The 25,152-nt window shown below is 40.3% G+C and overlaps 1 non-coding gene and 1 pseudogene across 1 annotated transcript; one reads left to right on the forward strand and one right to left on the reverse strand.

The window, feature by feature from the left end:
- Positions 1-12,184: 12,184 nt before the first annotated feature.
- On the forward strand, positions 12,185-12,290 carry LOC136455671 (small nucleolar RNA R71). Its single transcript, XR_010759153.1, has one exon. It is a non-coding gene; the product is annotated as a small nucleolar RNA R71 (small nucleolar RNA).
- A 7,996-nt stretch (positions 12,291-20,286) lies between these two features.
- Positions 20,287-22,464, reverse strand: LOC136454608 (E3 ubiquitin protein ligase DRIP2-like; annotated as a pseudogene).
- Positions 22,465-25,152: the final 2,688 nt, after the last annotated feature.

The following is a 25,152-nucleotide window of genomic DNA, read 5'->3' on the forward strand; positions in this document are numbered from 1 at the left end:
ATCATGAGACTTAGGAGAAAGAATATAAGAGGGATCATCGGGGTCATCATGAGCTCAATGCCACCCATGAGAGGCTAATGGAAGCCCATGAGAAGCTTGGCAAAGCTCACTCTAAGCTTGAAAAGGCTCACTCCTCTCTCATCGAGCAAGTCAAAATAGAGGAAGCCAAGAAGGAGCAAGTGATTATGTCTTGTGATGTGGGACTAACATGTGATCTTATTGATGAATCTTTTTATAAGCCCATTGTAGTTGCTCCCACTAACACTTCTTGTAGCACTGCTACTTCTACCTCACCTTTGAGTGATGGTCTCACTGGTGATGCCTCACTAATGGTGGAAAATGAGACCCTCAAGAAGGAGATGAATGAGCTCACTCGTGCCTTAGGCAATGCCTATGATGGAGATGCCCGCTTACTAAAGTGCTTGGGTAACCAAATGTTTTCTCTCAACAAAGAGGGATTAGGCTATACCCCCAAGAAAGGCAAGGCGGTCTTTGTCACTCCCAAAGTTAGCTTTGTGAAGGGCAATGGCTGGTTTTGCAATAGATGCAAGCAAGTTGGGCATATAGAGCAATATTGCAAGACTAACAAGAACAAGCTACCTAATGTATCCTCAATTAAATTTGATTCTTGTTACATGCTTGTTAAGGGTGCCAATGGTGTGAAGGCTAAATTCAATAGTACACCAATTGTGGGCCCAAAGAAGAAGGCCATTTGGGTACCAAAGACTTTGGTAACTAACCTTCAAGGACCCAAGCAAGTTTGGGTACCTAAAACGAATTGATCTTCTTTTGTAGGTCAATTATAAAGCCGGAGGAAGGCATTGGGTGCTTGATAGTGGGTGCACACAACACATGACCGGTGATCCAAGAATGTTCAATTCAATCAATGAAAACAAGAGCAATGGGATTGATAGTATCACATTTGGTGACAATGGCAAAGGCAAGGTCAATTGGCTTGGTAAGATTGCAATATCCAATGACTTGAGTATCTCCAATGTGTTACTAGTAGAGAGCTTGAACTTCAATTTATTATCGGCAGCTCAATTGTGTGATATTGGTTTCAAGTGCATATTTGGTGTGGATGATGTAGAGATTATAAGTGTAGATGGCTCTAACTTGATATTCAAAGGATTTAGATATGAGAATCTATACTTGGTTGATTTTAATGCTAGAGAAGCTCAATTGACTACATGTTTGATCACTAAGTCTAGCATGGGTTGGTTATGGCATAGAAGGCTTGGTCATGTTGGAATGAAACAATTGAACAAGTTGATTAAGCATGACTTAGTTAGAGGCTTGAAAGATGTCACATTTGAGAAGGATAAGCTATGTAGTGCATGTCAAGCCAGAAAGCAAGTTGGTAACACACATCCTAAGAAGAGCATGATGAGCACATCCAAGGCATTTGAGTTGATACACATGGACTTGTTTGGACCAACCACATACACTAGCATTGGTGGAAACAAATATGGATTTGTGATTGTGGATGATTTCACTAGATACACATAGGTGTTCTTTCTTGTTGACAAGAGTGATGTATTTGCAACATTCAAATCATTTGTCAAGAGCATTCACAATGAGTTTGAAACAACCATCAAGAAAGTTAGAAGTGGCAATGGTAGTGAATTCAAGAACACTAGAATTGATGAGTTGTGTGATGAATTTGGAATTAGACATCAATTCTTGGCCAAGTACACTCCACAATCAAATGGCCTAGTTGAAAGAAAGAATAGAACTTTGATTGACATGGCAAGATCAATGTTGAGTGAGTACAATGTGAGTCATTCATTTTGGGCCAAAGCAATAAACACGGCTTGCTATTATAGCAACCGACTCTATAGTCACCCCATGATGGAGAAGACACCATATGAGCTATTGAATGGAAGAAAACCCAACATAGCATACTTTTGGGTTTTTGGTTGTAAATGCTACAAATTGAAGAAAGGCACTAGATTGAGCAAGTTTGAAAAGAAATGTGATGAAGGCTTCTTGCTTAGTTACTCCACTACTAGCAAGGTATATAGAGTTTGGAATTTGGCTAGTGGTACTCTTGAGGAGGTTCATGATGTGGAATTTGATGAAACAAATGGTTCCCAAGAGGAAGATGAGAATCTAGATGATGTAAGAGGCACTCAATTGTTCAATGCAATGAAGAACATGGACATTGGTGATATAAGGCCTAGAGAGGTGATTGATGTTGAAGATGACAAGAATCAAGTGCTCTCTAACTCAAATATGCAAGCTAGTGGTTCTCATGATCAAGTTCAAGCAAGAACAAGTGATGACAAAGTGCAAGATCAACAACAAGTGGCTAGTTCATCATCTCAACCAAGTGATCAATCAAATGCAAGCAATCAAGTGCAAGTGCTTCAACCAACTAATGTTGCAAGAGATCATCCATTGGATACTATAATTGGTGATATTTCAAGAGGTGTGCAAACTAGATCAAGATTGGTTTCATTTTGTGAGCACTTCTCATTTGTGTCATCCATTGAACCTAAGAAGATAGATGAAGCTTTGAAGGATGTTGATTGGGTCAATGCTATGCATGAAGAGCTAAACAACTTCATAAGAAACCAAGTATAGGAGTTAGTTGAGAGACCTAAGGATCATAATGTGATTGGAACCAAGTGGGTCTTTTAGAACAAGCAAGATCAAGATGGGATAGTAATAAGGAACAAAGCAAGATTAGTGGCTCAAGATTACACTCAAGTTGAAGGTCTTGACTTTGGAGAAACATATGCCCTGGTTGTAAGATTGGAAGCAATTAGGATCTTGTTAGCCTATGCTTGTGCCCACAACATCAAGTTGTACCAAATGGATGTGAAGAGTGTATTTCTCAATGGGTACATCAATGAGCTTGTGTATGTTGAGCAACCTCCTGGTTTTGAAGATGAAAAGAAACACAACCATGTTTACAAGTTGAGAAAGGCTTTGTATGGATTGAAACAAGCACCAAGAGCATGGTATGAGAGATTGAGGTATTTCCTACTCTCTAAGGGATTCAAAGTGGGAAAGGTTGACACCACTCTCTTCACCAAGAAGCTTGGAAATGACTTGTTTGTAATGCAAATCTATGTTGATGATATCATATTTGGGTCAACAAATCAAGATTTCTGTGAAGAGTTTGGCAAGATGATGGCAAGTGAGTTTGAGATGTCCATGATTGGAGAGCTTAGTTACTTCCTTGGTCTTCAAATCAAGCAAATAAAGAATGGCACATTTGTGAGTCAAGGCAAGTACATCAAGGACATGCTCAAGAAGTTTGGAATGGATGATGCTAAAGCTATTAATACACCAATGGGAACAAGTGGAAGCTTGGATAGTGATGCTAGTGGCAAAATGGTGGATCAAAAGATGTATCGGTCTATGATTGGAAGCCTACTCTATGTGACCGCATCAAGGCCAGATGTGATGTTTAGTGTATGTATGTGTGCTAGATTTCAAGCCTCACCAAGAGAAAGTCATTTGAAGGCAATAAAGAGAATATTGAGGTACTTGAAGCATACACAAAATGTTGGATTGTGGTATCCCAAAGGAGCAAGATTTGAGTTGATTGGATATTCAGACTCTGATTATGTAGGATGCAAAGTTGAGAGATAGAGAACATCGGGCACATGACAACTATTGGGAAGATCACTTGTGTCTTGGTCATCAAAGAAGCAAAATAGTGTCGCACTTTCAACCGCCGAAGCGGAGTACATTTCGGCCAGTAGTTGTTGTGCTCAATTACTTTGGTTGAAGGCTACTTTGAGTGATTTTGGAATCAAATTCAAGCAAGTGCCATTGCTATGTGACAATGAAAGTGTTGTAAAGCTCACCAACAACCCGGTTCAATATTCAAAAACAAAGCATATTGATGTCCGCCATCATTTCATAAGAAATCATCAACAAAAAGGGAACATTTGCATTGAGAGTGTGGGCACCGAAGATCAACTTGCCAATATCTTCACTAAGCCACTTGATGAGAAGAGGTTTTGCAAGCTAAGGAATGAATTGAACATACTTGACTTCTCAAATATGTGTTGATGCACCCCCCATTATATGACATGCCTCTCCTTCGAGCAAAGCAAGGTAAAGTTGATTGACATATCATCCATCCATTGCTAAGGACTTGTTTAGTGCATCTAGTCATTCCTATCATGTCTTAGGCTCATTCATGAAAATCAAATGAATTTGATGCTTGTATGGTACCACTATTACTTGTATGCTTGAAATGATCTAGTGGTAGCATATGATATGTTTGTGGGCTTATAAACCTAGTGTTTGATCTAGAAAATAAGCTATAAGTGTTTAACTCAACATGGTATAAGATAACCCTTATTTAGAGGTGTGAAGAAGCTTGTCCTTGGATCAAACCAAGTTAAATATCTTTTGCAAATGATCTAGATTGAACCAAATTGGGAAAATGATCCTCATTTCACATGGTTTCACCTCAACCTATCTATAATTTGAGCTCACCTTTTGTGCTAATTGTTGACAAAGGGGGAGAGAAATTCACAAAGATAGTAAGATAGGAGGAGCAAACAAATGAAAACAAATGAAATGACATTGTAAGGGGATCAATAAAAAATGCACACAAGTAGGGGGGGCAAGCTCATAAACTTGTTTGTTGTATTTGAATGTGCATTTCATATATTTGCTTGCATGGCACAAGTTTTAAATTTCAATATCCATGCTTGTTTGGTGTATGCTAGTTATAGGCTTGAATGATGAAATGAGAAACTAGCATGCATAGGCTAAAGTAACTAGACTTATGTTCATTCTATGAAAACTAGACCCTTGCTTGTAATGTTGATCTCATAGGGTATTCTAGTTTTTATGTATGTCTAGTTACCAATGGTGCTAAGGATGGTATATTGGTGCACTTCGATTGGTATCACGCTTCAAAGGTCCATCTCTTATACTTTAGCATCATTTGGTAGACATTGTCTCCTATATTTCCTATCTAAGCATATGTGCAAGCTTCAATCCAAACTCTTAGCACATATGTAGGGGGAGCAATCGCTACCATATGGGATTCATGAAACTTGTCCATATTCTTTTACACATGGTAAATATGTTTGGACAAGCAACATGGATTCAATTGAATTTCAATTCATATCTTTGTGAAAGGGTTGTCATCAATTACCAAAAAGGGGGAGATTGAAAGCTCTAGTTTGGTTTTGGTGAATTGATGAAACCCTAAGTGCTAACCTAGTTTATCAAAAGTGATTATGAGATAGGTAGCACTAGTCCAAGTGGTGGAGCAAATGAAGATCATGACAAGATGATGGTGATGCCATGGTAATGATCAAGTGCTTGGACTTGAAAAGAAGAAAGAGAAAAACAAAAGGCTCAAGGCAAAGGTATAAATAGTAGGAGCCATTTTGTTTCGATGATAAAGACACTTAGTGAGTGTGATCACATTTAGGTTCGATAGTCGTACTATTAAGAGGGGTGAAACTCGTATCAAAATGCGGTTATCAAAGTGCCACTAGATGCTCTAATTCATTGCATATGCATTTAGGATCTAGTGGAGTGCTAACACCCTTGAAAATGTTTGTGAAAATATGCTAACACACATGTGCACAAGGTGATACACTTGGTCGTTGGTAGAGTTGAGCAAGGGTTAGAAACTTCATCGGTGGAGTGTCCCCTTGTAGAGTGCGGACAGTCCGATGGTGCCACCGGCGCCCTATATAGAAAAGACGGAGGTCACTGTAAGTGACCGGACGCTGGTCCCGGTTGGACCGATGCGTCTGGTCAGTGGCAGCAGAGGGCGTGCTGTTTTGGTCTCATGACCGGACGTTGGCATAAAAAGTGACCGGACACTCAGGGCCTAAGTCCGGTCAGTTTGACGTATGATGATGTTGAGTGACCGGACATTGGGTGTGTCCAGTCGAGCATGACCGGATGCATCCGATCATGATTTCTCGCTTCTAGATGCTTACTAGAAATGACCGAACGCTGAGGTCTAGCATCCGGTCACTTCACAGCAGCGCGTCCGGTCATCACTTAACCGTTGGGAGCGGGCGCTTAGTATTTAAAGAGAAGAGACACATGGCGTGCATCGCACGACCGGACGCTGGGGTCCTGCATCTATTCGCCCCGTGTTCAGTGCAGTGAGTAGCCCAACGACTCTATTTCATGGGGGGCTTCTATTTAAGCCCCATGGCCGACTCAAGCTCACTCTCTTGGCCATTTGCATTGACATAGCAACCTTGTGAGCTTAGCCAAAGCCCTCCCACTAATCTCCATCATTGATTTATCATCTTTGTGAGATTGGGAGAGAATCCAAGTGCATTGCTTGAGTGATTGCATCTAGAGGCACTTGGTGTTCGTGCTTTTGCTGCTGGGTTCGCTTGTTGCTCTTGGTGGTTGCCACCACCTACACAGCTTGGAGCAGCAGAGGAGGATTGGCACAAGTTGGTGATTGTTCATGGCCATCTCTGGTGATTGTGAGGGGATTTGTACCTTCCCCAGCGGAGCACCGAAAGGTAACTCTAGTGGATTGCTCATGTCATTGAGTTACTCACTTGTGGGTAGGTTCTTGCGGTGTCCAATTGTGTGGACGAGGTTCGTACAACACCTCTTAGCCGTCGAACCACCAAGTGTTGGTCAACACAACGGGGACGTATCGTGTTGGCAAGCACGTGAACCTTGGGAGAAAATTGATTGTCTCTTGCCCTTTTGGTTTTCTCCCAGTGATTGATAAAGTATTCATCTTGTGATTGGTTCACTCCTCTACGCGGCGGTATAATCATCTCACTTACTCATTTACATTCCCGCAAACTAGCTATATCAAGCTCTTTAGTGTAGCTAGAATTGAGAGCTTGCTTTGTGGATTAAGTTCATCTAGTAGAGCTCTTTAGTGTAGCATTTGTGAGAGCTCTTAGTGAGTAGTGACCTAGTAGATTGTGTGCCTAGTGATCATAACAACTAGAATTATTGGATAGGTGGCTTGCAACCCTTGTAGAGCTAGAGCAAGTTTGCATTTCGCTATTTGTTATACTAATCAAATTGTTCTAGTTGATTTATAGATTTTAAATAGGCTATTCACCCCCCTCTAGCCATATTAGGACCTTTCATGGTGGCGGACCAATGAGTAGGTGGGTATGCAACAAGGGGTGTGTGCTATGCCACTGCGAGGCGGCCACCGAGGTGATCTGTGAAACAAGATGGGGCAAGTTGTCACTGCCGCCGCTAGCATAGGTGTGTGGCGATCTTCCATGCGCAGGCGGCGCTTGCGGTGATGCAGATGGATGGGAAGGAAAAGCTGTGTATTGCAGCGAGGACTGTAGGCTTCACCGTGAATTTGAGTTGATTGCATAGGAACTTGGAATAAGAAACTAGTAATTCCCTCTTTACATGCGAGAGTGAATTACTCCCTCTATCCTAAAATATAGTGTATTCTGGCTTCAGCAGTACTTTTCAGGGAATGCATAGTGTTTTCCTCTCACAACAAATCAGCATAAGCATCATCATAAGCCAAATTTTAGCGAAACAAACAGGTTCAGCCCTGTTCGTTTCGCTGAAATTTGGCTTATGCTAATGCTTATGCTGATGCTTATGCTGAGTAGTTCAAGCTCCTCAAATATAGTGTATTCTATAGCTTTTGATTTTCTGTTGTTTTGTTTTAATTTTATTTGTTTTCTTTAGGGATTCAATGAAAGTACTTGCACGAAATAGGTTTCCCTGTATAACGCGAGATGCATCGAGCCTAGTTAGATTTATTATGCTCGAACTTTCTTGCGTGTGTAGTAAAATTTGAATAGCTATGTGGCTCCTCCTTTAGGCATTAGATCGACGCAAGACTTGATCGGATGAATTCCGTTATGCATGTTTACCATACTACAGATCAAAAAGAGAACCAGAAAGAAACCTACAGGCAAAATCAACTAACAGGGGCTAGAAACCAGCTACCAAATGACCAAAGGACCTGATCTACACCATGCTCAATAGAGTTTAACCCATCTAAAACAAAGTTGAACAAAAGTAAACATAGACATGTAGAGGGCCAAAAAAGACACCCCTGCCCCTCAATACTATGGCAGCAGCAAAGATCTTAGGCAATTAATATGGAAGTTCTGGTCTTTTTTTAACTGCTTTAGTGTCTTTTAGTCACCTACACTAAACACCCTAGGATCTCTGCTGTTAAACTTTAGTCCTATGTTCCCTAGGATCCTAAGTGCAAAGCAAATGTAGAAAAGTAAATATACTAAAGTAAAAATAATTCATTCAATGTTATAGTAAATATAGATAACTATTGATTTACCTCCTGGCGAGGGTTCCGATGACGCCACCTTTTCCTTCCACATCTTCTTTGTTTGTGGACTTGATTTTGGCGTAGTCTATTCATTCTTCATAGCTTCTACTTCTTCGTCAGTCTTTGGGGATTGATTCCTCCAGCATTGAGATGATTGGCGTCTTCTCTTGGAGCGGGTCTTCTTCAGCTATTCATAAGTTGTATAACTATTGAAGTAGCATCATACCTTTTGTCTAGAGAATTGAAAGTGGACTTATCCAGATCCGACATAGATGATCGCGTTTGTAGTGTTGAGGAATGGTCTTCCAAGGATGATAGGTACATCTTCTTCTTCTTCTCCCATGTCTAGAACCATGAAGTAGGCAGGGACATAGTGAACTTGTATTCTTACTATGACATCTTTTGCTATTCCCTCTAGAAATCAGATTGATTGCTCCACCATCTATAATTGCATATATGTAGGGAACAAAGGTTCATCACCAAATAAGTATTCATATGTTACCTTGAATATTATATTGACACCCGATCCAATATCGTAGGAGGTGATGTGAAAAATTCTTTGTCCAATAGTACACTCAATCGTGGGTACTCCTAGATCATCCTTCTTGGCAAGGAATGGTGAAGCGAGGAGGTGGTCATACTCTGATCAAAGTGTGTTGATCATATTGATTGATTCTTCTCTTGGTTGCCTAGCCTTGTTCTTCCTTCTTTGATTGTTCCTCTTCTTGGTCACTGTTGTCTCTTCGGGCAAGTATGCCATTTGTGGATGACTAGGAGAGTGATGTATATGATTCTTGAAAGTAAATTTCTCCTTTTTATCCTTTATAGTGAAGCAGATCTTGGCACTGTCCGCGTAGATGATGGCTTTTGCGGTGCTTAGGAAAGGCCAGCCTAAGATAATGGGTGCCCTTACATCTCCACCTGTTTCTAAAACCACAAAGTCTATGGGTACATATGATTGTCAACTCATACACAGATGTCTTCAAGAATTCCCTTGGGGTAGCAGAGTGACTGATCTACAAGCTGCAAATGTATGTTTGTGTACAACAAAGTATCTCCATGAATTTTATCATAAATTACCTTTGGCATGATATTCACACTTGCTCTGAAGTCATAGACAACTTCTTGGAAAATGTGAGGTCCAATGGCTATAGGGATGATAAATCTCCTTTCTTGATGGGTAAGGAATAATCCTCCCATATTCTTGTCAATTGTTCTATGTAGCATCCTGTAGCATTATGAATATTGACAAGATTTACAGTTTCTAGATCTTCCGGTTGCTTCGGAATCTTACCTTTGTCGGTCAAAGGAATAGTAGCCGTCAGCTGAGCAATTTGTGATTCTATCATTTTATTAAAGCTATGCTGGTTTTTAATGGCTAAGGAGAAGCTATCCATTCTATTGTTTATATTTTCTAGGATTTTATCATTGGAAGCTAGTTTTCTAGATAAGCCCTCCATAATTTTAGCTTGGCTAGAAATTAGTTCTCTCAGGGGTGGTTGATTATTGAAATTATTATAATTATTACCTGGATAGTTACCTTGGTAATTACCTTGGTAGTTGGGCCTTTGTTGTTGATTCCATCCTTGATTCTATTGAGGATGATAGTTGTTGTTGATAAAGTTCACATTCTCATGGGTTTTAGGATAGTTGTTCTCTGAGTGCCTAGTGTTTCCACACTCTTCACATGTCATGCAGGAATCATGAATGCGCATGACTTCTTGCTTCTCATTGGCTTGGTCTTTAAGCTTTTTCATCAGCAGGTCCATCTTGGTGGACAGCATGTCTACCTCCTTGAGTTGATGCATTCCTCCACCTCTCTTGTGGGTCTGAAGATGTTCTTCATTCCACCCTTGGTTGGAAACCATCTTCTCCACAAGAGTTATTGCTTATGCGATTGTGAGTGACAAGAATGCACCTCCAGCAGCAGCATCCATATTCTCACGGGTACTATTGGTCAACTGAAAGCTCTAGTTTGGTTTGGTGAATTGATGAAACCCTAAGTGCTAACCTAGTTTATCAAGTGATCATGAGATAGGTAGCACATTCCAAGTGGTGAAGCAAATGAAGATCATGACATGATGATGGTGATGCCATGGTGATGATCAAGTGCTTGGACTTGAAAAGAAGGAGAAAAACAAAAGGCTCAAGGCAAAGGTATAAATAGTAGGAGTTATTTTGTTTTGGTGATCAAGACACTTAGAGAGTGTGATCACATTTATGTTCGATAGCTGTACTATTAAGAGGGGTGAAACTCATATCGGAATGCGGTTATCAAAGTGCCACTAGATGCTCTAACTCATTGCATATGCATTTAGGATCTAGTGGAGTGCTAACACCCTTGAAAATGTTTGTGAAAATATGCTAACACATGTGCACAAGGTGATACACTTGGTGGTTGGCACATTTGAGCAAGGGTTAGGAACTTCACTAGTGGAGTGTCTGCCCGTAGAGTGTCGACAGTCCGACGGTGCCACCGGCGTCCTAGATAGAAAAGATGGAGGTCAGTGTAAGTGACCAGACTCTGGTCTCTGAAGGACCGGCATGTCCAATCAGTAGCAGCAGAAAAAGCGCAGCATCGGTCATTGACCAGACGTTGGCGCTGAAACAACTAGACGCTGGCTGGCTATGTCCGGTCACACTGACATGGTCACGCATAGAGGAGTCGTCGAGTGATCAGACGCTGGGTGTGTCTGATTGAGCATGACCGGACGCGTCCGGTCGTGAAAAGTCATCTCTGGATGCTTACTAGAAATGACCGGACGCTAGGGTTCAGCGTCCTATCACTTTGAGCTACTGCGTCCGGTCATCACTTGACCGTTGAGATTGGGCGATCAACATTTGAAGAGAGGGGACACATGCCACGCATCGTGTGACCAGACGCTGAGGTCTAGTGTCCGATCAATATGACCAGAGCATTCGATCACCCCATGTTGTGCCTAGTGAAGGGGTACAACGGCTCTATTTTGTGGGGGCTTCTATTTAAGCCCCATGGCTGGCTCAAACTCACTCTCTTGGCCATTTGCATTGACATAGCAACCTTGTGAGCTTAGCCAAAGCCCTCCCATTCATCTCCATCATTGATTCATCATCTTTGTGAGATTGGGAGAGAATCCAAGTGCATTGCTTGAGTGTTTGCATCTAGAGGCACTTGGTGTTTGTGTTTCGCTATGGGATTCACTTGTTACTCTTGGTGGTTGCCACCACCTAGATGGCTTGGAGCAACGAGGATCGTTGAGCGGAGGTTGGTGATTGTCTCCGGGTCCGATCGTGGTGATTGTGAGGGGTTCTTGACCTTTCCCCAGTGGAGAGCCAAAAGGTACTCTAGTGGATTGCTCGTGGTTTGTGTGATCCTCATCTTGTGTTGGTTGTGCGGCACCCTATTGAGGGTTTGGCGTGTGATGCCAATTAGCGCGTGAACCTCCAAGTGAGTGAATCGCCACAACAAGGAGTAGCTTGTCGGCAAGCAAGTGAACCTCGGTAAAAATCATTGTGTTCATCATTTGATTTCGAGGTAATTGGTTTTCATTAGTATTCATCCTTGTGATTGATTAGTTCACTCCTTGACATGGTGGTATAACTATCTCACTCACTATCTACATTACCACAAACTAGTTGTCAAGCTCTTTAGTGTAGCTAGTTGTGAGAGCTTGTTAGTTTGGTTAGTGTGAATCTTTAGTTAGCCTTTTGAGAGCACACTAACTTAGTGTAGTGACATAGTTATTGTGTGGATTGAAACTACATAAACTAGAATTGTGGTAGGTGGCTTGCATTTTTAGTAGGCTAGCGCAACACTCGCTTTGCCTCATAATTGTCTAACCGGTTTGTTAAGTGTTGTTGTAGAAATTTTTTAATAGGCTATTCACCCCCCCCCTCTAGCCATTAGGACCTTTCATCAACCCATGGTAGAAAGTCTACATGAGTAGCCAATTCTCCATCTCATGATGAGGACATTCTGATATGTAATCTTGGAAGTATTCCCATGCCTTAGGGATAGATTCATCATGTTGCTGTTGGAAGCTTGAAATTCTCCCACGCAGTGCATTGGTCTTGCTTGTGGGAAAGAACTTTGCTAGGAAGGCAGTGGAGCAGTTTTCCCATATAGTATTTCTATCTTTGTTGGCGTAGAACCATTGCTTCGCCTTCCCCAAAAGTGAGAATGTGAATAGGCGAAGTAATATGGCATCTCTGGTTACTCCCTTGATGGTGAAAGTGATGCAGATCTCCAGGAACTTTAGAGATGAACACTCACATCTTCATGTGCCTTTCCACAAAACTGGCTTGCTTGTGCCATGTTGATGAGAGCTGACTTAAGCTCAAAAGCATTGTCTCCAATGTTGATCGTTGGTCCAGTACGGATGTTGGCCATAGTTGGAGCAGAGAATTCATGGAGAGTCTTGTCAGCCATGGCTTCAAAAACTAGTGTTAAGCTTCGCCTTGTCTGGTTGTCTTCTGATTCTAAAGCTGGAACTTTCTTAAGTTTAGCTTTAGTCCTCCTGAGTAGTGCTTCTAGATTTTCAATGTAGTTTGTCGAAAGGTCAAAACCGGTCATACATTACCCTGCATAAGATATGAAAGTAGACAGAAAAAGGCTATGCCTGCTCGAGTAGAGGTATATGGTTTTCTCGATCACATGAATAAGTAAAAGTTTATCAATATTCCATGATTGCCTAGCTACCTTCCCCGGCAATGGCACTAGAAATGCTTGTTGGTATTTATTAACTTGTCACTTGTTTAAGTAGCCACCGAATGTGGTTGACATTTCTTAACATCACTTTTGCTAAGTTGTCATCCCTAACTATAATGCCAGAAATGCTTGTTGATAATTCCTAGCGTCATCACTAGAATGACACTAAGAAGTACTTTAGTATTTCATTGTGACTAGAAAGAATATATAAATATGTATATGAAGGGATCTACAAGTGCACAGATAATATATCATTGTAGCACTTCACCTAGGAGTATTCCAGGTATTGTTATTTATATTGTTACCACACGAAAGGACTGTCGGTTGGAATATATTGATAACTTATACATATAATGGAGAAGGAAACCATAACCAAACTTCTACTCACAACAGGGGTATGTCAAGAGATAAATATGATAAGTAATGATAAATGATAAATGATCACTCAGAGTACTCCTTTCTATGGCATTGGCATGACTAAGTAGAATATTAGAGGAATAATTCCTAAGTCATTCATAATTACAAGTCAAAGCATACGTTGACTAGTGCAATTACACTTAGTAGTCATGGCTAAGATCAACTTCATATCTACACATAAGGGATATTACTAAGGAAGATTAAGAACAGAGCTTGTCTTCCTTCGTAACTAGATCCTACTTGTTCTATATTCAGGGAGTGGACTACAAAGGACTCAACGGGAGTGTCACATCTACGATCTACCACATGGCCTAGAATATAGGGTGCATCCGCAGGTAAACAGCATATAAGCACCACACTTACACAATGTAGACCACTCACCCCGTGTACTTTGGAGCGAGCGCTATATGAACTTATGCTTGAACATGATGATAATCTAACTATAATAAGCATATAATCAAAGTAGACGATGAACATGATAACTAGGAATATGAATAATATTAAGAATAATGTCAAATCAATTGTAGCAAACATATGAATAATGAAAGATACAAAAAAGGATACAAGGGGCTATACCAAGCCACGCTCTTGACAAGATCTAGAATCCAAGCGAAGCTTGCCTTCCTCTAAATGTAGCCTAGCTAGCTATGCCCTAGAATATGGTGGAGCTTTAAGGATGATTAGGGTTCTATCTTCTTGACTGAATGCAGTTCGGCCTGAGGGAGGGGGTAGGGGCTAGTATATATAGGTTGTAGCATCCATTCTGAGCCCTCGGATCAAACTGACTTAAAGAAACGACGTAGATGCAAACCCTAAGGCGATGGAGGACCGACATTCGAAGGAGGAGGCTAACAATGGGCCCCATAGGCCGTTCGCCCTATAGGTGGGGCTGGTTGGCGGCCTCTCATGGTCTACTTTGGTGGTTTCGCTGCTGAACCTTCTGGAGTTATTTTTGCCATGGATAAGCATGATTAATTCTGACATCTTGGTCCACCTTAACGGTTTTCTAGATAAACCCTGCTGAAAACACAGATTCACCAAGTTTATGTTGGTGATTACTTTTATGTCATTATACAAGTTATATTGATGGTTTTATAATGTTTGTTAACTACCATCAACACTCCTCTTCCTCGAATGTTAGAGGAAGCTCCGCGAGGTGAGTCTCCCCGAGGCTACTTTTGATAGTCCTCTCCTGCTCATGGTGCAGATCCGAAGGCTAGAGATGCCTTGTGTTGGTCTCTCTACTTCATGAGATGTCCATCATGAGCGGGAAGGGATTCGATGATCAGCGTAACCTCGGGTTCTGTTGACATTCGGTCTTGTGGTGTATTCGACCAGATGTATTTGCCTATGGCTTAGAAGCCGATGGTCCTAAATTTTTATGATGGTGATGTTTAGTGAACGCGTAAGCCTTTGAGACTTCGATATGTGTGTTGTTCTTTTGATTTTTCCTCTGTCGTTGCCGCTATCGGCTATTTAACTAATTTGCTTTGGTGAGTCTTGGCGTGAGGAACTTCGCCCGAGTTTTGTAGCTTCTGAGTTATTGATGGTTCTCGCGAATCACCCCGCCTGGTTGTAACTGTTATCGAGTTGTTGTCGAGCTACGGTGCAAGTTCGTATTCATGTGTCATGGCGCGTTCCATCGTAGTCGAGGATACTTTGGTCGTGGACTGGTTTGGCGTGACTCCTGCCCCAAGGGAGGCGGCGCACTGGTCATTTTGCTGTTGGCCCTCCCTTTAGAGGAGCGGTCGCCGATAGCCCGAATGAAGCGACCTTGTCGTCTCGTTGGTGCTGTCGTCCGGATACGCGCCAAGGTGCCACTATAGGAAGACGGAGCATTAGTGATAAAATGATGTGGCGAAATTTATCTTTGCCACTAATGCTCATACTATTTGTGACAAACCTAGTTTTCATCACTATTATGTTGGTTATTAGTGACAAAGTATTAATTCGCCATAGAAAACATCTTTAGTGGCAAATCAAGTGGCGAAACATTATTTTGCCACTGTTTAACATGATATCTATGGCAAAAGAATATTTACCCCACTGATACGACATTTATTAGCGGCAAAATAAATTATCGCCACAAGACGTACAATTAGTGAGAAAATATTATGGCGAAATTTAAATTTGCCACTACTTGCCATACTATATGTGAAAAAAAACTAGCTTTCATCACTCTTATGTTGGTTATTAGTGACAAAATATTAATTTGCCACATAAAGCATCTTGAGTGGCAAATCGAGTGGTGAAACATTTTTTTGCCACTATTTAACAAGATATTTGTGGCAAAAAAATATTTACCTCACTAATATGACATTTATTAATGGAAAAAATATCACCACAGGACACACAATTAGTGAGAAAAATATTATGATAAATCATAGTTACGACTTGCTAGCTTAATTAAAATAGGGCCCATGCATCAGCTCCTTATGAATACATGTATCCAATCTAATTCATTAAACACACGTAACATACAGAAGCTATTTAAGATGGTTCCACGTGTTAGTCTATCTTTTTCTTCTTCGATTCTTATAAACACAAAATACACGGGCAACATGTTGTCAGACACGTGAGTTCCTTCCTCTTCACCTGAATGCGCTACAACGCCTGCACCACTCTAGATCCATCACCAGCATGCTGCACCTTCGCTCCGCCAGACTGCCACAGCAACGCCCCCATTCTAGCCTCCTGTGCGCCAGATTGGATTTACTTGATTTAGTAGTGACATCTTCTTCATCAGTAAAAATGACAGATAACCGTCATCCGTAAAACCACATTGGCCATGTACGTCTAATTTATATAAATTGTGGTGAATCTTATCATGTAAAAGAGTGAAAATGAAACCAAAGCTAAAAGCATGACTATTTTTGTTGCTTTTTGCTACAAAAGAAGTTAGAAATATAGGTTGTTTCTATATAACTACAGGTTTTTCATTAGTTTGCAGAATATGGAGTAATAAGACAGTTAATGATGAAGCAGATGAAAAATAAAAGTACAGAGCAATGAAGCAACAACAGGTCGCACAGCTAAATGAACTAATTGGTAACCATTAATTGAACAAACAAAAAATAGTATCTGCTTACTTCTGCTCGAATCTGACCAAAAAGACAGCGAATGTATGCACTAGCAAGGCCGTTTTCCTTCGCTGCTCGGCCACAGCACGCCTGCTGCCTGTGCTCGCCTCACTGGGTTAGACCTCCGCTGTCACCACTGATGCGTAGCCTCGTTGATCACAGCGTTGTTGGTTCATGTCGGATAGGGCAGTGTCTGTTTGTCCGTTCGCGGCGACGGCATCACCGCGAGTCTGGGATGGATAGATAGGCAGACCACATTGGACTATATGGTCTACAGGGACATGAATACATGCTTGGACCATAGGCCCAAATAACGATTCTTAAGGACAAGATGAATGCATGAGTGAGTTACTTATTTGTAAAAAAATCAGCTAAAACAAAACTAATATGGTTTGAATGTTGGTATTTGGTTTGATCTTTATGAATAGACAATTATGGTATTCTATATTATTTTTTATAAATATTTAATATATAATTTAAATAATTACTTATTTAGGATTTTATATATTAATCAAGTACATTTCTAATATGGTTTGAATTAGAACCATCCATTTGTATTCGTATTCAAGAACATTTGAATTCGTATGGTCCATGCTAAGGGGGGCCCGGCAAATGCTTACAAGCATACATGCACACTCATCCAAATGAGTTGCCGTACTAGAATAAATTCAGGAAAATAGGATCAAGTACATCAATGACTACCACAGGGTGTCAGGTTCCACCACAAGAACCTAAACAGATGAGCTACACTCAGTTCACATGTATTGAATATCTTTGACTGACCCCTCTATGTATAATTCCTATCTTCAGCCCATGATAATGGGTGTGTTTAGATCATTGGTCGTATCTTGCCTCTCCTTACTTGGTAAGGAATTGCAAGAGAGCCGAATGTTTGGTTGAGCGGTGAGTTGCTTGGGAGCCTGTGCTGGCAAACAAAATCTTTGAAAAGAGCTTGAGAGCACATTTGGCTTGCTTGGCTAGGTGAGTTTCTTGGATTCCATGTAGGTGAGGCGAGTCAAGTTTCCCAGAGAAACCAAATGCACCCATATGTTTACGGTTTTTGGCTCTGTTATAACGCTACGAGGAACTCATGGACCCTTTAGTACACTCTAGCCAACTTTTGCAGTCCAGGTTGATGGAGGTCTTCGCCTTCCATGAATATATTTTTATTTGTTGTATTGGATATTAATGTTAAATTAGTTCTATAGCATTGAAAGAACATTGTTTTTAGAATATACCGTTGGAAGATTTCAAGTGACACATCTTATTTGAAGAGGTTAGAAGCCGAATTTTATTCATTACCTAAAATTATTAGCTTTTTTCAATAAACACATATATGAAAATAACATTGGCCATTAAATATTATAAATTCTACTAGTAGAAATATTATGGCCTTGTTTTTTTTGCACCGAGCGCACCTTTTCCCTCGTAATTGGTAAAAATTGTTCTCTCCAAATATCCATTCACCAATGACGCTACTTTCCCTCCAACTACTCAGTGATTTTTTTTCACTCTCGCCATATTGCATTGGGCATCAACATATATATACACAACAACAAGGAGTCCTTTTCATCTACGAAGAAATAAGACAAGCCATTCTGTGAGAGGAGAAATAGGCAACCGTAAAGTCCGCAAGGTGAGTACTAGTATTTTCTATCTTTTTCCCCGTCTAACCTTCCGCCATCTAGCAACCAATAGTAGCCTCCATGATTACTCCTGGGTCAAAAGTAGCCGCAAAGGCCATGCTTCACCATCCTCACGGCCAGATGCCTCTACGGCGCATCTCCGTGCTGCTGAGACTCACCTGCCCCAATTTTCCGATCCATGCCGCTGCAAACTATCATCCTGGCCCTGATCCACACTGCCGCTGTCGCCGTTGCCCCCATCTCCGCGCCGCTTTCCTCACACATCTGCCCATCCGCGAAGATGTGATGCCTACTACTCTGCACCAACACCGCGCCCTTCGATCCATCAAGATGCATTGTATCATGCCTGTACTCGACACCAGCCCTTGCATACTGCTGTGCTAGGGCATCCATGCCTCCTGCTCACTCCGGCATTCATGTTTATGAAATTATTATTTTTTAGATTATTTCTTTTGGCAAAATCTTCATTGATTCCACAGGGGACATGGCTCCATGGGTGACTCGCCGAACTGTTGCTGATATTGTTAGAGAATTTGATGAGTTGACCTCTGCTTTATCTGATCCAAGGGAGCAGTTGATCACCTCTGGTATAGGATTCATACACTCAGTTCCACTAAATAATTTCTCTGCATAAAAAAATCTGATGTATTGTAGCATGTCACATAGTCCAATGTTTCAATTATGCTTAGGAAACTTACATGATCTTATACCAAGGTAATAAGGTGTATCTTCTAGTTACGAGGAACTCAATATCTTAATATTGATACTAATTACATTAGTCTCCACCAATTGCACTGTAAGCTAACCAAAGCCTATTAGTTCTCATACAATTGAATGCACCATGACTTGTTCATACGTATGAACTGGAGCAACTATGAGCACTTGTTGCTTGTATTCTTGTTGGTATAAAAATCCTGCTTTTATAAAATGTTTACTCCTATAGGGGAAAGAACAAGCAGGTTACATCCACGTGCCTCTCGAGCTAACAATACAAGTGATCATTTGGATTCAGATGAGGCCATGGATAAAAATATTCAAATAAATGTTGCAGCACACAACACTGAAGGTGCTTAGCTAATATGAAAATCTTTCTATACACTATTGTTCATTTCACTAAATTGCCTAGGCTCACTTTCAGTAGGCTTTGTTATGCTGATATGGAATTGTTTCTTTACATAACATAATAGTAAGCAGTGCATTTTAGAAAACCACCAAAGTAACTAGGAACTGTTATACTATCTAAATTTGTTTATGTACAGTATAGAGTAGAAATATGAAATATTACATCTAATTATTGTTGTTTCCCCCCTATATTAACTAGACCCTGCTAAGAAGAGTGGTAGAAAAGTTACAACCAACGACCAACTTCGCAAGAGAAGAGCAAATGGAAACAATATTGATATAAAGTTCCCCAAAGAATTTGCAAAAGTGTGTGGAGAACATGCTAGTTTATTTAAAAGTGAGATTACAGTTCTTGTAAGAATTGTACCACTCCAAGTGAATTTTCATATGAAATAAATATATTTGGCATGCATAGGTTATCATTGCATTCAATGGCTGCTTATTACATCATATCATTGTTCTACAACAAAAGTTTCCTAAACTTTTAGAAGAAGATAAAGATTGTGCAATGAGACAAGTAGAGTCAATACACACTATAACACAACATACCTTTGTCGACACTTTTTATAGTGGACAAAGGGCACCTTTGCCGATAGATAACCTCCCGTGAAAAGTTTTGCCGACAATTTAGAAACAGTCGCGCTAGAAGCCATCGGCGAAACTTTTGCCGACAGTTAACAAAATCCCCGACACTTTATGTGTAGGCAAACGGTCTACCTACACCGATAGTTGAAACCTTTGCCGACAATTAACCCTTTGTCGACAGTTAAGACCTACACCGATAGTTAAGACCTTTCCCGACAGTTTGTATGTTGGCCAAACCATTTCCAAGGTATTTTACAAATCATACCTTGCCCAAAAAAACTGTCGGCAAAACTGCATAGATATAATTACAATTAAAATAATTTGACAAATCCACTTTTGCTCATATAGAAGGCATCACATTGAACAAATTCACTTGATTTTTGTATAAATAATATATTAGATCTTCCATACATACACCAACTTTATATATATATATATAGCAGGTCAAGTGATGATTATAGTACATAGAGCCATATAGGTCCAAAATATAGATTAGTCTACCTACGAATCATCCTCTGTTGTTGTTCTATCTTTCAATGGTGAAGATTTTGGAGAACTGCCATCATTTTTCTCTTTAAGATTTGAGTTATTTGAATGTTCTCTCACACTTGTCTCGGGAATAACCACTTTGTTGTCTGCCTCTCCTTTCCTTGTAGGGAGTTCACTCTCTTTCTCTTTTATTTGCTCTTCATTGACAGCATGGATTTTGGGAGTTGACCTAGGTACTTTGTTGTCTGCCTCTCCTTTCCTTGTAGGGAGTTCACTCTCTTTCTCTTTTATTTGCTCTTCATTGACGGTATGGATTTTGGGAGTTAACCTAGGTACTTTTGAAGATTTACGGAGCTCATCCTTGTCAGTTGTCTTGCCATTCTTTCTATTTTTGGAAGATGCCTTACTTGAAACTTCTACATCTGTATTTCGCTGTTTTGCAGCATAATGATGTGTGAGAACAAGCCATTTTAACAAGAGAATCCACAGAGAAATTTCACATGAAATAATGTGATGTTACAAACATCAGATGGTTCTCCATATTTACCTGTTTTTTGTTTGCTGGTGTTGCTGCCCTGGTCGACTGTTTTGCCAAAGTTTTCCTGGTCTGCTTTTGATCTTGATTTTCAGTTTTGTTTGCGGTTGTTGCCACCTTGGTAGATTGTGATGCAAAGCTTTTCTCAGTCTTCTGATCTCGATTTTTAGATTTAGTTGGTAATTTCATGGTTCCATTATTAACGGGAGAAGTTGCACGAGAAACTGTTGCCCTCCTTTTAGCTTTGGTTCTCTTTCCAGTCAAACCAGTCCGCTTTACTATGCTTGGAGTATCAACCACCAAGGAAGGGACCTCTATTTTCTCTTTGCTGGCAATGTTGTTACAACCTTTGGAGCATCAACATTCTTTTTAATTGGAAATACCTTATTACTGATATCTTCAAGGTTGTGGTCAGGCCTTCAAACAAGGAAACGATCACAGTTAGGTAGCATCAATTCATAGTTGATCAGTCGATGCACTAGAAATAAATAAGAAGCTGCAACACTATGGCCCAAACTTCTGTTTACATAATAAAAAAACTAGGTACTTGAGGCAAAAAAGTATTCAGAAAAGAACCACAGTACAAAACATGACCCATAAAGGTGTATTACAAGCTTATGTCCTCCCTAAAGTGATAATCATAAGAAATGATTTCCAATCAGATATGATATATCAACAATAGATCATGTCATAGCCAAACTATTAATAGGACACTTACTAAAGGCTGCTTCAATAAATGCTATATGCGAATATGCGACAGTGTAGAAGGAAAGTGAATGTTTATACTCCAAGTACTTTAAGCGTTCAACCTAAAAACCCAAGCTATATTTATGACAGAGATTGTTTGTCTGAAACTCTAAATTGCAGATATCCTAGGCAAATAGCACTACATATGGGTTTTATCCATTATGATAATCTCTGTAATCCTTTCTCTGCACTTTGACCATCCCTTGATCTTGGTGCCATTACTGGTCGAGTTTGTCAGAGAAGTTTTCAAGATACATGGTTTTATTACTCATTAGCAATAGCATGATGTATAGGACTTCACATCATACTAATGCTTCATCTTCATGGTTGCACTTGTACAAAAAAAATGAACGTAGAAGGCATTGCCAGAATAGGATAAGGAGAAAGTAGAAACTATGTTTTACAGAAGAAACTCAAAAGTTAGAACAACTGATTCACCTGAGTTTCTCTTTAGGATTGCAGCCAAGATCAATGTCGCATACTGGGCAACAGGCAACCTCCTCATCATTTATTTTCTCCATAATGCACCCCCAACAAACTGTCAAAGACATAGTAATAGGAGAAATTCTATTAAGACAAGGAAGCCAGATTCAGAAAGAGGTTTAAAACAATTGATAATGGTAACAACACGTGTGAACTTCTTTCATAGCAACTAGTAACTTGCAATATATATATAGCAGGTCAAGTGATGATCATAGTACATACACCAACTTGATTTTTTTAGCACCATTAAAGTTTTTAAGAAGTGATGACTCTTCAGGTAAGACATCCTTAAGTAACTCTAATAGCATGTCGAAGCTTTTGTTACTCCATCGCCCAACAAATTTGATATGGAGTAATCTTACAATGAAACGTAGCTTCGAGTACTTGCAACCTGGATATAGCTCCTTGCCAGCATCTTCTACCATTTTGTAAAAAGCTTCCATATCCTCATCGTGTTGCTTCGTGTTGTCTACTTCTAAGTCCCCCTGGACATCTAAACCCCCTGCTATGTCATGAAGTAAACAAGAAATGTCATCCTCTTCATTTGGGTCCCCTACTTCTACCCTTTCATGTTGGCTGCTATTTGTGAAAAAACTAGAACTAGGTTCACCATGATTCACCCATGTTATATACCCATCTGTAAATCCCTCATATATCAAGTGCTCAAGTACAATACTATGGACCCTCCAACAAGAGTTCTTGCATGCCTTGCAGGGACACAAAATCTGATTTCCTTTTGCTGAATTACTAAAGGCAAACTCTAAAAACATATCCACTCCTTCTCTATACACAAGGGCTTGCCTACATATGATTATCAAGATATCAGACCAAACACCCTATGCATGCAGATTCTAGTATATGGTCATAGGTTTATAATGTACCTAGGTTGATCCATCCATGTTTTATCCATGACACACCTTTTACAAAATGCAGTGTCAAAATAGTGAAATATTACTCCCAAAATAAAAAAAATCATTCAATTCAGATTGGGTTGTTCAATAAAAAAATAAAGATCATGCCAAACAATTGTCTAAATTAAATCAATTTCACCACACTTGATGCTAAAAAATTATCCCACCACAAGCCATCAATAAGAACTATAGGGGAAATTTAGTCTAGTTTCAAGAAACCAAATCATCACATCATAGATCACACACAACCTGCAATTCTAAGCCAAATGCAGAGACAAAGTTCATAAGAAAAGGAAAGCATACCAATCAAGCAATGACATTAGAAGAACAGATGAAGACTAGAAGGCCAACTTGCTCGTGCTCCCTGTAGATAATATTACCAATGCTAATTAATCACACAAGGCAATACAAATAAGTCGAAAACCTAAGCATAAGCAAACTTACTTCCAAGCTTTAGTTGGTGACAAGTTGGTGACGACTTGTGTAGAAAGAAAAATCGAAGAGTTGAATCCTTTAGTGCTTTCTTATTGGATATTTTGCAACATGCATAAGAAAGAAACAAATACTCAGATCTAATCTTTTTGCAACGAGGAGACATGTATGCATTTCAATAGTTCCAAGACTAACTTATAATTTCACTTGCAGCTTAAAGTTCAATTGATTCCCTTCTCTCTTTTTATACAGAACAGTCACAACATTTTTTCGCATAAAGGACCAAACTAGAAAGACTATGAACTCCCATCAGTGTGAACTTTGCCTTCATATACTAGACTAGAAATAAGTTGCAGATCCAGCATAAGAAAACTTACATGCAAACTGATGGATTCTCTTGTGTACAAGATCTTGAATCCTATTGGTTCCTCTGCAAAATCAACTAAGGCAGTAAACATCACATCGAAATCGAGCTGAATATGTTCCTTCTCCAAAGAGGGGAAGAGGGGCGGATCTGGACTGAATGAAAGTTTGGCAAGAGAAGTAACCCAAACCTTGAATCTTTCTAGTCTTTCTCACCTTCGTCTACTCCTTTCTGCAACCAAGAAAAAAATATAAGAAAGTAAGCTGTGCCAAAACCCTAGCACATAGGGGAATGGGGATGAGAGGAAGGGGATGAGGAGATGACGCACCTGGATGCAGAGGGGAATGGAGATGTGGCAGCAGCATTGCTCCTACTGGCCGGCGGTGGTACTTGCAATGTTGTACTTGCAATAGAAAACCATAAATTAAATTCTTAACATTAAAGGTGAAGTACAATTCTTCACGTCAAAGAAGTTTCTAGAGTCACTGCTATATCCTAAAGTCAAGTGCAAATGTTATTACGACATTGTACAATATTAGACAGAAAGAGCAAGGGGTCATATGAACATCTCATTAGCTAATTCACAATTAATAGTCTCCAATATTTCATTGCATAAACTAAACGAAGGGCAGAGAGGTACCATTTAAGCATGAACTAATTTCTTCAGTAGCACCACATAAGCATCAAGTAAGCACTCTGTAGAACTAAGCCATAGCCACACTTCTTGAAGAAAAGAAAGAACAAGCAATTAAAAATCATAGACGAAGATAATTTTATTGCGAGATTTTTAATTGCTTGTCACAATGTAACACCAAAACTGCTATCAGGATTAATCGAAAACATCACAATACACATCAGCAGGCTCATTTGCACAACGGCTCGCAGCATTGCCAAATACAGCATCACCAAGAGTAAGAGAACAGATATCATCCTTGAGTGTTAGTCCATTAGACCGCACAAATACCTGATCATCCCTGCAGCTGAAATGCAGCATGCTATCTTCGAGCATCGTCAGAATCGAGATTGCGACACCAACCTTCACTATTGCCATGGCTGCTAAGGCTAGTGTGTCGATCAAACCCCTCACAAATGTGGCGGTGGGGCCTTCTCCTCTGGGTCAAGGGAGGCATGGCTGAATCTGGCCCAAGCAGCCGCACACACAGCTCCAACAGTGAAGGCACGGTGGCATGTGTTGGCTACAATGTCCAACGAGGTAGGCATGGCCAGATCTAGCGCACGGGCGACCTTCGCACGTGTGGTGCCCTTGGCCACCTGCCCTAGCGGTGGACAGTGTGTGTGGTGGCCCTTTGGCATGGGGAATGTTGGAGGTAGCGGCGGCGTTGGGAGCGGTGGTGGTGGCATTAGGGGCATCAGCGTGGGGGCGGTGGACGTTTTTTTAGGGCAGC

This window comes from Miscanthus floridulus, chromosome 5, assembly GCF_019320115.1.
Source record: "Miscanthus floridulus cultivar M001 chromosome 5, ASM1932011v1, whole genome shotgun sequence".
Taxonomy (NCBI): Eukaryota; Viridiplantae; Streptophyta; class Magnoliopsida; order Poales; family Poaceae; genus Miscanthus; species Miscanthus floridulus.